General features: G+C 36.8%; 1 protein-coding gene across 1 annotated transcript in view; it reads right to left on the reverse strand.

The window, feature by feature from the left end:
• LOC105494262 (zinc finger protein 91) overlaps positions 1–13,160 on the reverse strand; it is a 65,799-nt gene continuing 52,639 nt past the window's right edge. Inside the window, exon 4 of the mRNA XM_071088045.1 lies at positions 1–13,160. This exon is cut by the window's right edge and continues 20,666 nt beyond it. The gene's annotated coding sequence lies outside the window, so the exon portion shown is untranslated.

Genomic DNA, 13,160 nt, shown 5'->3' on the forward strand with positions numbered 1-13,160 from the left:
GCAGTGGCCCGATCTCAGCTCACTGCAAGCTCCGCCTCCCGGGTTTATGCCATTCTCCTGCCTCAGCCTCCCGAGTAACTGGTACTACAGGCGCCCGCCACCTCGCCAGGCTAGTTTTTTGTATTTTTTTGAGTAGAGACGGGGTTTCAACGTGTTAGCCAGGATGGTCTCAATCTCCTGACCTCGTGATCTGCCCATCTTGGCCTCCCAAAGTGCTGGGATTACAGGCTTGAGCCACCGCGCCCGGCCTGGTACGCTTTTTGAAATACTATATTTTCCCTTTTTTAAAAGACTTTTCAGCCCAGAATATATGGCCTGCCTTCCTACACATGGTTAAATAATAATAGAAAGGTGAGAACATTTATTTTCCACAAATCAAATTCAATTAGACAATGGTTAAACTTCCCTAATTGTGTTTACTAATTGGTACTTATTTAAACTCCTTAGAGAGTAGACATCTTTAGAAGGGAGGGACTTCCTTTCTCTCAAAAACATTGAATATGAACACTAGGAGCTGAATGGAGATATGTGTAAAATAATTTTGAACAAAATGATTACTATAACGGGGATACCAAAAACTTACACAAATCAGTAAAAAGTTAAATAATTCAGTAGCAAAATAAGCAGAAGATCTTACTAGATAATTCAAAAAGTAGTACACTAAACATATATAAAACCAAGTTACCTAGTTACTAAAATGTGTATTAAAATAATGAGATGCCAGTTTTTCACACATTAAAAAGGAATTTATCTTTAATTGCAATTTTTAAAAATTTTTTAATTAAACTTTAATTTCTAGGGTACATGTGCACAGTGTGCAGATTTGTTACACATGTATACATGGGCCATGTTGGTGTGCTACACCCATTAACTCATCATTTACATTAGGTATTTCTCCTAATGCTGTCCCTCCCCCCGCCCTCCACCCGATGACAGGCCCTTGAGTGTGATGTTTCCCACCCTGTGTCCAAGTGTTCTCATTGTTCAATTCCCACCAATGAGTGAGAACATGCAGTGTTTGGTTTTCTGTCCTAGTGAGTTTGCTCAGAATGATGGTTTCCGGCTTCATCCATGTCCCTACAAAGTACATGAACTCATCATTTTTTTACGGCTGCATAGTATTCCACAGTATATATGTGCCACATATTCTTAATCCAGTCTATCATTGATGAATATTTGGAATGTTTCCAAGTCTTTGCTATTGTAAATAGTGCCATGATAAACATACATGTGCATGTGTCTTTATAGCAGCATGATTTATAATCCTTTAGGTATATACCTAGTAATGGGATGGCTAGGTCAAATGGTATTTCTAGTTCTAGATCCTTGAGGAATCGCCACACTGTCTTCCACAATGGTTGAACTAGTTTACAGTCCCATCAACAGTGTAAAAGTATTCCTATTTCTCCACATCCACTCCAGCACCTGTTGTTTCCTGACTTTTTAATGATCTCCATTCTAACTGGTATGAGATGGTATCTCATTTGTTGGTTTTGGTTTGCATTTCTCTGTTGACCAGTGATGATGAGCATTTTTTTCATGTGTCTGTTGGCTGAAAAAGTGTCTTCTTTTGAGAAGTGTCTGTTCATATCCTTTGCCCACTTTTTCATGGGGTTGATTTTTTCTTGCAAATTTGTTTAAGTTCTTTGTAGATGCTGGACATTAGCCCTTTGTCAGATGGGTAGATTGCAAACATTTTCTCCCATTCTGTAGGCTGCCTGTTCACTCTGATGGTAATTTATTTTGCTGTGCAGAAGCTCTTTAGTTAAATTAGATCCCATTTGTCTATTTTGGCTTTTGTTGCCATTGCGCTTGGTGTTTTAGTGATGAAGTCCTTGCCCATGCCTATGTCCTGAATGGTATTACCTAGGTTTTCTTCTAGGGTTTTTATGGTTTTAGATCTAACATTTAAATCTTTAATCCATTTTGAATTACTTTTTCTATAAGGTGTAAAGAAGGGATCCAGTTTCAGCTTTCTATATATGGCTAGCCAGTTTTCCCAGCATCATTTATTAAATAGGAAATCCTTTCCCTGTTTCTTGTTTTTGTTAGGTTTGTCAAAGATCAGATGGTTGTACATGCGTGGTGTTATTTCTGAGGGCTCTGTTCTGTTCCATTGGTCTATATCTCTGTTTTGGTACCTGTCTCATGCTGTTTTGGTTACTATAGCCTTGTAGTATAGTCTGAAGTCAGGTAGCATGATGCCTCCAGCTTTGTTCTTTTGGCTTAGGGTTGTCTTGGCAATGCAGGCTCCTTTATGGTTGTGTATGAACTTTAAAGTAGTTTTCTCCAATTCTATGAAGAAAGTCATTGGTAGCTTAATGGGGATGGCATTAAATGTATATATTACTTTGGGCAGTATGGCCATTTTTATGATATTTATTCTTCCTATCCATGAGCATGGAATATTCTTCCATTTGTTTGTGTCCTCTTTTATTTCGTTGAGCAGTGGTTTGTAGTTCTCCTTGAAGAGGTCCTTCACATCCCTTCTAAGTTGGATTTCTACTTATTTTATTCCCTTTGAAGCAATTGTGAATGGGAGTTCACTCACGATTTGGCTCTCTGTCTGTTATTGGTGTCTAGGAATGCTTGTGAGTTTTGCACATTTATTTTGTATCCTGAGACTTTGCTGAAATTGCTTATCAGCTTTACTAGAGTTTGGGCTGAGACAATGGGGTTTTCTAAATATACAATCATGTCATCTGCAAACAGGAACAATTTGACTTCCTCCTTTTCTAATTGAATACCCTTTATTTCTTTCTCCTGCCTGATTGCCCTGGCCAGAACTTCCAACACTATGTTGAATAGGAGTGGTGAGAGAGGGCATCCCTGTCTTGTGCCAGTTTTCAAAGGGACTCCTTCCAGTGTTTGTCCATTTAGTATGATATTGGCTGTGGGTTTGTCATAAATAACTCTTATTTTGAGATACGTCCCATCAATACCTAGTTTACTGTGAATTTTTAGCATGAAGAGGTGTTGAATTTTGTCAAAGGCCTTTTCTGCATCTATTGAGAAAATCATGTGGTTTTTGCCTTTGGTTCTGTTTATATGATGGATTACGTTTATTGATTTGCGTATGTTGAACCAGCCTTGCATTCCAGGGATGAAGCCAACTTGATCCGGGTGGATAAGCTTTTTGATGTGCTGCTGGATTTGATATGCTAGTATTTTATTGAGGATTTTTGCATTGATATTCATCAGGGATATTTGTCTAAAATTCTCTTTTTGTGTGTGTGTGTGTGTCTCTGCCAGGCTTTGGTATCAGGATGATGCTGGCCTCATAAATGAGCTAGGGAGGATTCTCTTTCTCTATTTATTGGAATGGTTTTAGAAAGAATGATACCAGTTCCTCTTTGTACCTCTGGTAGAATTTGGGTGTGAATTTATCTGGTCTTGGACTTTTTTTGGTTGGTAGGCTATTAATTACTGCCTCAACTTCAGAGCCTGTTATTTGTCTATTCAGGGATTCAACTTCTTCCTGGTTTAGACTTCGGAGGGTGTATGTGTCCATGAATTTATCAATTTCTTCTAGATTTTCTAGTTTATTTGCATAGAGGTGTTTATAGTATTCTGTGATGATAGTTTGTATTTCTGTGGGATCAGTGGTGATATCCCCTTTATCATTTTTTATTGCATCTATTTGATTTTTCTCTTTTCTTCTTTGTCTTGCTAGCAGTCTATCAATTTTGTTGATCTTTTCAAAAAACCAGCTCCTGGATTCATTGATTTTTTGAACGGTTTTTTGTGTCTCTATCTCCTTCAGTTCTGCTCTGATCTTAGTTATTTCTTGCCTTCTGCTAGCTTTTGAATGTGTTTGCTCTTGCTTCTCTAGTTCTTTTAATTGTGACGTTAGGGTGTCAATTTCAGATCTTTCCTGCTTTCTCTTGTGGGCATTTAATGCTATAAATTTCCGTCTACACCCTACTTTAAATATGTCCCAGAGATTCTGGTATGTTGTGTCTTTGTTCTCATTGGTTTCAAACAACATCTTTATTGCTGCCTTCATTTCATTGTTTACCCAGTAGCATTCAAGAGCAGGTTGTTCAGTTTCCATGTAGTTGTGAGGTTCTGAGTAAGTTTCTTAATCCTGAGTTTTAATTTGATTGCACTGTGGTCTGTGGTTTGTTATAATTTCTGTTCTTTTACATTTGCTGAGGAGTGCTTTACTTCTAACTATGTGGTCAATTTTGGAATAAGTGTGATGTGGTGCTGAGAAGAATGTATATTCTGTTGATTTGGGGTGAAGAGTTCTGTAGATGTCTGTTAGGTCCACTTGGTGCAGAGCTGAGTTCAAGTCCTGGATATCCTTGTTAACTTTCTGTCTTGTTATCTGATGTTGACAGTGGTGTGTTAAAGTCTCCCCTTATCATTCTGTGAGAGTCTACATCTATTTGTAGGTCTCTAAAACTTGCTTTATGAATCTGGGTGCTCCTGTATTGGGTGCATATATATTTAGGATAGTTAGCTCTTCTTGTTGAATTGATCCCTTTACCATTATGTAATGGCCTTCTTTGACTCCTTTGATCTTTGTTGGTATAAAGTCTGTTTTATCCGAGAGTAGGATTGCAACCCCTGCTTTTTTTGTTTTCCATTTGCTTGGTAGATCTTCCTCCATCCCTTTATTGTGAGCCTATGTGTGTCTCTGCACGTGAGATGCATCTCCTGAATACAGCACACTGATGGGTCTTGACTCGTTATCCAATTTGCCAGTCTGTGTCTTTTAATTGGGGCATTTAGCCCATTTACATTTAAGGTTAATATTCTTAAGTGTGAATTTGATCCTGCCATTATGATGTTAGCTGGTTATTTTGCTTGTTGATGCAGTTTCTTCCTAGCATTGATCGTCTTTATGATTTGGCATGTTTTTGCAGTGGCTGGTACCTGTTGTTCCTTTCCATGTTTAGTGCTTCCTTCAGGAGCTCTTGTAAGGAAGGTCTAGTGGTGACAAAATCTCTCAGCATTTGCTTGTCTGTAAAGGACATTATTTCTCCTTCTCTTAGAAAGCTTAGTTTGGCTGGATATGAAATTCTGGGTTGAAATTTTTTTCCTTTAAGAATGTTGAATATTGGCCCTCACTCTCTTCTGGTTTGTAGAGTTTCTGCTGAGAGATCCGCTGTTTGTCTGATGGGCTTCCCTTTGAGGGTAGCCCAACCTTTCTCTCTGGCTGCCCTTAACATTTTTTCCTTCATTTCAACCTTGGTGAATCTGACAATTATGTGTCTTGGGGTTGCTCTTGCTCTTCTTGAGCAGTATCTTTGTGGTGTTCTCTGTATTTCCTGAAATTGAATGTTGGCCTGACTTGCTAGGTTGGGGAAATTCTCCCAGAGAGTATCCTGAAGAGTGTTTTCCAACTTGGTTCCATTCACCCCCTCACTTTCAGGTACATCAATCTGATGTAGATTTGGTCTTTTCACATAGCCCCATATTTCTTGGAGGCTTTGTTCATTTCTTTTTACTCTTTTTTCTCTAAATTTCTCTTCTTGCTTCATTTCATTCATTTGATCTTCAATCACTGATACTCTTTTTTCCACTTGATCGAATTGGCTACTGAAGCTTGTGCGTGCATCACGTAGTTCTCATGCCATGGTTTTCAGTTCCATCAGGTCATTTAAGGTCTTCTTTATGCTGTTTATTCTAGTTAGCCATTCATCTAATCTTTTTTCAAGGTTTTTAGCTTCTTTGCAATGGATTCGCACATCCTCCTTTAGCTCGGAGAAGTTTGTTATTACCGATCTTCTGAAGCCTACTTCTGTCAACTTGTCAAAGTCATTCTCCATCCAGCTGTGTTCTGTTGCTGGCAAGGAGCTGCATTCCTTTGGAGAAGAGGCACTCTGATTGTTAGAATTTTCAGCTTTTCTGCTCTAGTTTCTCCCCATCTTTGTGGTTTTATCTACCTTTGGTCTTTGATGATGGAGACCTACAGATGGGGTTTTGGTGTGGATGTCCTTTTTGTTGATGTTGATGCTATTCCTTTCTGTTTGTTAGTTTTCCTTCTAATAGTCAGGACCCTCAGCTGCAGGTCTGTTGGGGTTTGCTGGGGGTCCACTCCAGACCCTGTTTGTCTGGGTATCACCAGCGGAGGCTGCAGAACAGCAAATATTGCAGAACAGTAAATGTTGCTGCCTGATCCTTCCTCTGGAAGCTTCGTCTCAGAGGGGTACCAGGCTGTATGAGGTGTCAGTCGCCCCTACTGGGAGTTGTCTCCCAGTTAGGCTACTTGTGGGTCAGGGAGCCACTTGAAGAGGCAGTCTGTCCGTTTTCAGATCTCAACTCTGTGCTGAGAGAACCACTACTCTCTTCAAAGCTGTCAGACAGGGATGTTTAAGTCTGCAGAAGTTTCTGCTGCCTTTTGTTCAGCTATGCCCTGCCCCCAGAGGTGGAGTCTACAGAGGCAGGCAGTCCTCCTTGAGCTACAGTGGGCTCCACCCATTTCAAGCTTCCCCGTCACTTTGTTTATCTAGTCAAGCCTCAGTAATAGTGCATGCCCCTCCTGCAGCCTCGCTGCCACCTTTCAGTTCGATCTCATACTGCTGTGCTAGCAGTGAGCAAAGCTCCATGGGCATGGGACCCTCAGGACCAGGCACATGATATAATCTCCTGGTGTGCCATTTGCTAAGATCGTCGGAAAAGTACAGCATTAGGGTGGGGGTGTCCTGATTTTCCAGGTACCATCTGTCAGGGCTTCCCTTGCCTAGGAAAGGGAATTTCCCAACCCCTTGTGCTTCTCGGGTGAGGTGATGCCCCACCCTGCTTCAGCTCACACTCCATGGACTGCACCCACTGTTCAAAAAGTCTCAGTGAGATGAACCCAGTACCTCAGTTGGAAATGCAGAAATCACCTGTCTTCTGCATCACTCATGCTGGGAGCTATAGACTGGAGCTGTTCCTATTCAGCCATCTTGAAACCCCAGAAAATATTTTTTAAAATAACATGTTCCACTGAACTCCTGGCAGATTTTGCACTGTGCATCAGCAGCCTTTAAAATGTGCTACATTTCTTAATATAGCAATTTTAACTAATATATTAATTTTGACATAATGAAGTAGAATCACTTGTCTGGGGTAAATACCTGAGGTTCACCATCTCATACCAAGGAAATCAAGTACATGGACACATAAAAACTTGGTTTAGGAGCAGACGTTTAATAGGCAAAAGAAAGAGAAAGGAGAATAGCTCTCTCTCCTGAGAAAGAGTGGGACTTCCAGCTTGCAGAGAAGTGCATTGGATTTTACAGACTGCCTTCAAGAGGCAGTGTCTGATTTACATAGGGCCAAAGATTGGCTGGATCAGTTATGGATGTTTACACAGCTCACAAGGAAGCTGGCTTCCCCACCCTAATCTTTGATTATGCAAACGGAGCGTTTGCCAGCACTATGTTGCCTGCTTCTTACTCTACATGTGGTTTACAAAGAAAAGGGAAGATGGAGCCACCATTTTGAACATGTGTAGTTTCCAGGTAGCTCCTTTTCCTATTGGCAAAGGTGCCGGCATTTATTCATGCAAGCTTTCAGCTTGCTTTTCTATGTCTGCAGCTCAATCTTACAGGCTGCTCTTTGTTAAACAGAAGAGCAGCTTTTTTGTGGGCTTTTTATTTATAAAATTTGTGGGCTTTTTATTAAAAGGAAAACTTTACCAAGGACTTTTTTTTTGCCCTCACTCACTATTGGCCTAAATAATTATTTTTAACTCCTGTATCAATAATAGTTAATGTCATGGGAAACATTTATAATGTATTTGTATGTATGAATAAGCAAGATAGCAAGCTCTAACTAGTGGTTGATTTTAATTTATTTATACAAATGTGTTGGGTACAAGCATAATTTAGTTACATGCATAGATTGCATAGTGGTGAAGTCAGGGCGTTTATGGTATCCATCACTCGAATAATGTTCATTATAGCTATTAAGTAATTTCTCAGCATCCACCCCCACCCTACCTTCTCACCCTTTCATGTCAGGTGTGCTGGTCCTCAATGACCAATACACCAAAGGTAAATGTATTGTTTTCTGAGACTTAGAATTAAAAATCAACCAAACAGAAAAGATGACCCCTAAGTCAATAAAACATTTGTTTTATATATATATATACACACACACACACAAACAGACGTGTGTGTGTGTGTATATATATATTTCTTTATACTGAAGAAACTTAAACAGAGTCTTTCCCATTGCACAAACCCAAAAGTAAAGCCAAATGGCTCTACATAATAAACATTATGGTAATAACTTCAAAAAAAAAATTCCTCCAATGAATGTAAATTCAAAAATAAAATGAAACAACTGTTTCTTCAGATGTGCAGAAATCAATATAAAGACACGTAAAGACACAGGAAACACAGAAAACCAAGGTTTATGACACTTTCAAAGGAGCATAATAATTCTCCAGTACTCTAAGAAGAAAAAAATTTTCATTTAAATGACTTTAAAATATTTTAAAAGACTTCAAAGCATAGATTTTAAAGAAGTTCAAAGAGACACAAGAGAAATCTGAAAACCAATACAACAATAAATAAATAAATGTAGAGTATGAATGGGAAATGTTCCAAGGAGATAGGTATCTTTTAATAGAAACTGAAACAAAAATTATGGAACTGATTTATTGAAGGAAAAAGAAAATACACTGAAAGATTCAATAACAGACTGAAACAAACATAAAAAGAATTTTCAAACCTTTAAACAGGTCTTTTAAAATAATATAGTCAGACAAAAATAAGGAGAAAAGAATAAAAAAGAATGAACAAAGACTTTGAGATGTTTCTGACCACATAAAGTGACTAAACTTCAAAATTATCAGTTTTTCTGAGAAAGAAAAAACATCAAAAAGTTTAGAAAACCCTGAGGAGTTGATGGGTGCTGACGAGTTGATGGGTGCAGCACACCAACATGGCACAAGTATACATATGTAACAAACTTGCACGTTGTGCACATGTACCCTAGAACTTAAAGTATAATAATTTAAAAAAAAGTAAAAATAAAAAAAGAAAAAAAAAAGAAAACCTATTTAAGAAAACAATTGATGAAAACTTCCCAACTCTAGCAACTGAATTAGACATACACATACAGGAAACTCAGCAAACAAAATACAACAAAATACAAACACAATATATTGCAAAACAGACATCATCATGGCACATGATAATCAGAGTATCTAAAGTCAAAGTGAAGGAAGTAATTCTAAAATAAGCAAAAAAAAAAAAAAAGGCATCTAGTCATTTATAAAGAAAATCACATTAGATTAAAAGCAGACTTCTCAGCAGAAACTCTACTGGCCAGAAGAAAATGGGATGGCACTTTTAGAGTATTGAAAAAAAAAAAACTGCCAACCAAAAACCTTACATCAAGCTAGAACAACCGTCACAAGTGAAGAACATAAAGGCTTACCCTGAGAAATAAATGCTGAGGAAACTAATTACCACTAGACTGGGCCTATGAAAGATGTTAAAAAAAATTCTAATATAAAAACAAAAGACTGATATTCACCATTATTAAAACATATAAAAGTATAAAACTAACAGGTCTTACAAAAAACAGAAAGTGAAATAAATCAAATCACAACATGACAGAATTTTATTAAACTACAAAGATAAAAATAAAAAATAAAACAAGAAAATAATTAACATTATGATACTAACAAAACCTTACATACTAATATTTACCTTGAATATAAATAAATACTTCATTGAAATGTATAGATTTGGTTGCGTGCGGTGGCTCATGCTTATAGTCCCAGCACTTTGGGAGGGCAAGGTGGGTGGATTATGAGGTCAAGAGATAAAGACCAGCCTGGCGAATATGGTGAAACCTCATCTCTACTGAAAATACAAAAATTAGCTGGGCATGGTGCTGTGCGCCTGTAGTCCCAGCTACTCAGGAGGCTGAGAAAGGAGATCACTTGAATAGGGGAGGTGGAGGTTGCAGTGAGCAGTGGGATGAGATTGTGCTACCGCACTCCAGCTTGGCAATGCAGCAAGACTGCATCTCAAAAAAAAAAAAAAAAATAGATTTATGAAATGAGTAAGAAAAAATAATCCAACTCTATGTTGCCTACAAAAATCTCAGCTTACTTGTAAGAAACATACAGATTAAAGGCGAATGGGGGGAAATATATTAACACAAACAGAAACCAAAAGTAAACAGAAATATCTATACTTACATCAAATAAAACAGGCTTTACATAAAAAGCTGTAACACAAAGGATAAAGAAGATCATCATCCAATAATAAATAAATCATTTCAGCCAAAAGATATAATAATTCTAAATGTATACGCACCAAACATCATGGCACCCAGATTTTAAAAAGAAATATTAATAAATCTATACAAAGAGATAGTAATACAATAATAGTGGAGAAATTAAACATTCTACTCACATTTGAGAGACCATTCAGAGGAAATTTGGCAAATCAACAAAGTATCCCCAAAAATCAAAGTTATATCAACTACCTACTTAGACCACAATAGAATAAAACTACAAATCAATATCAAGAAAAATTTCAGAAAGTATAAATTTACAAAGAATTTAAACAAAATACTACTCAACAGTGACTGTGTAAATGAAGTAATTAAGATGGCTGACCAGGGGTGGTGGCTCACACCTGTAATCCCAGCACTCTGGGAGGCTGAGATAGGTGGACCACCTGAGGTAAGAAGTTTGAGACTCGCCTGAGCAACATGGCAAAACCCCATCTCTACAAAAAAAAAGAAATATGAAAAAATAGCTAGGTGTGGTGGTGTACACTTACTGTCCTAGCTACTCAGGAGGCTAATATAAAATGATCATTTCAGCCTGGAAGGCAGAAGTTGCAGCGAGCCAAGACTGTGCCACTACACTCCAGCCTGGGTGACAGAGTAAACCCCATCTCAAAACAAACAAAAAAAATTTTAAGATGAAAGTTAAAAATTTGTGGGAAAAAAGATGGAAATAGAAACACAATGTAATAAAACCTGTGAGATACATCAAATATAGTACTAAGAGGGAAGTTCATAGCCTAAAGACCTGCATCAAAAAAATAGAAAGCTTACATATTAAGGACCTGACATCACACTTCAAGTAACTAGAAAATTAGTAACAAATCAAATTCTAAGTTAGAAGAAGAAATAACAAAAATCAGAACAGAACCAAATGACATGAAGTCCAAAAACAATAAAAATGATCAACAGAATAAAGAGTTGGTTTCTCAAAAAGACAAAATTGGTAAATTGCTAGCTAGATTAACCACAAACAGAATAGAAATCTAAATAAACAAAATCAGAAATGAAAGAACAAACATTACAGTGGATACAACAGTAATATAAAAGATCACTAGAAACGATTTTAAACAACTAGACAGACACTCACAAACCTGAAAACCTAGAAAGAATGAATAAATTCATGGAAACAACTCCCAAGATAGAGTCAGGAAGAAATAGAGTACCTGAACAAACCAATAATGAGTAGCATGATTGAGTCGGCAATAAAAAAATGTCTTCACAAAGAAAAGCTCAGGACTAGATAAATGCACAGCAAAATTCTACCAAGTGTACAAAGAATAATAATCCTCCTGAAACTCTTACCAAAAATTGAGGATAATAAAATTCTTCCTAAGTCACTCAGAGGTCAGTATCACCCTGATACCAAAACTAGCCAAGGACACAACAAAGAAAACTATTATATTATTTATCATATTATTATTATATAAAATAGACAAATGGAAATCAAACTAAAAGTTTTGGCGCAGAAAAAAATCAACAGGATAAATAGGCAATCTACAGAATAAAAGAAAATATTTGCAAACTATGTGCCAACATGGAACTAATATTCAGAATTTACAAATAACTCAACTCAAAAATATTACAATAATAAACAAAGAATTCTATTGAAAATTGAGCAAATAACATTACTAACCATTTTTCAATAAAGACATACAAATAGCCAACACGCATATGAAAAAAAACGCTCAATCTCAACTAAAAATAAAACTACCATTTTTGTTTTATTTTCTGAGACGGAGTCTTAGTTGCCCAGGCTGAAGTGCAGTGGTATGATCTCAGTTCACTGCAACCACTGACTCCCAGGTTCAAGTACTTCTTCTGTGTCAGCCTCCTGAGGAGTTGGGGCTGCAGGTGAGAGCCACCACACCTGGCTAACTTTTGTATTTTTAGTAGAGACGTGGTTTCACCATATCGGTCAGGCTGGTGTTGAACTCCTGACCTCGTGATCTGCCTGCCTCCACCTCCCAAAGTGCTGGGATTACAGGTGTGAGCTACCATGCCTGGTCAGAACTATCATTTGATTCAGAAATCTCATCACTAGGTATCTACCCAAAGAAAAATAGTTTATTATATGAAAATGATACCTATACTTGCACATTTATTGCAGCATGCTCACAATAACAAACTGTATATACCAGAAAAGCTTAATATTCAAAATATATAGAAAATTCAAAGCAAAGGCAAGTATAATGATAACAATGATAATCCAACTAAAAAACAGTCAAAAGACTGAAAAAATATTTTGCCAAAAATATTTCCCAAAAATAACCAGAAAATTAATAACAAATCAAATTCCAAGTTAGAAGAAGAAATAAATAAAAATCAGAACAGAACCAACTGACATTAAGTCCAAAAAACAATAAAAATAATCAACAGAATAAAGAGTTGGTTTTTCAAAAAGACAAAATTGGTAAATTGTTAGCTAGATTAACCACAAACAGAATAGAAATCTAAATAAACAAAATCAGAAATGAAAGAACAGACATTACAATGGATACAACAGTAATACAAAAGATCACTAGAAATGATTATTTGTATATATTTGTATATTTGAAAATATTTGTATAGATTTATATACAATGACCAACAGATATATAAAAAAGTGCTCCATATCACCTACCAACAGGAAACTGCAAATGAAAACGATGAGTTATCACTTCAAATCTGTTAGGATTGTTAATATCAAAAAGAAAAAAATAGAGAAATAAGTAACATCTGTCGTTCATGTTCCTGAGATTTCTGAAACAAATCTTAATATCACCACTGCTCTCACACATTTCAGACATGATGGGAAAAGAACACTTAAGAAATGATCTAACATGCAGTTCCTCAAAAATACTCAGAAATATTCTTATATTCCCCCGAAACAATGGAAGAGCAGGCATATCATACAGTACCTTATAAGC

The sequence above is a fragment of the Macaca nemestrina genome, chromosome 20 (genome assembly GCF_043159975.1).
Source record: "Macaca nemestrina isolate mMacNem1 chromosome 20, mMacNem.hap1, whole genome shotgun sequence".
NCBI classification, from domain to species: domain Eukaryota; kingdom Metazoa; phylum Chordata; class Mammalia; order Primates; family Cercopithecidae; genus Macaca; species Macaca nemestrina.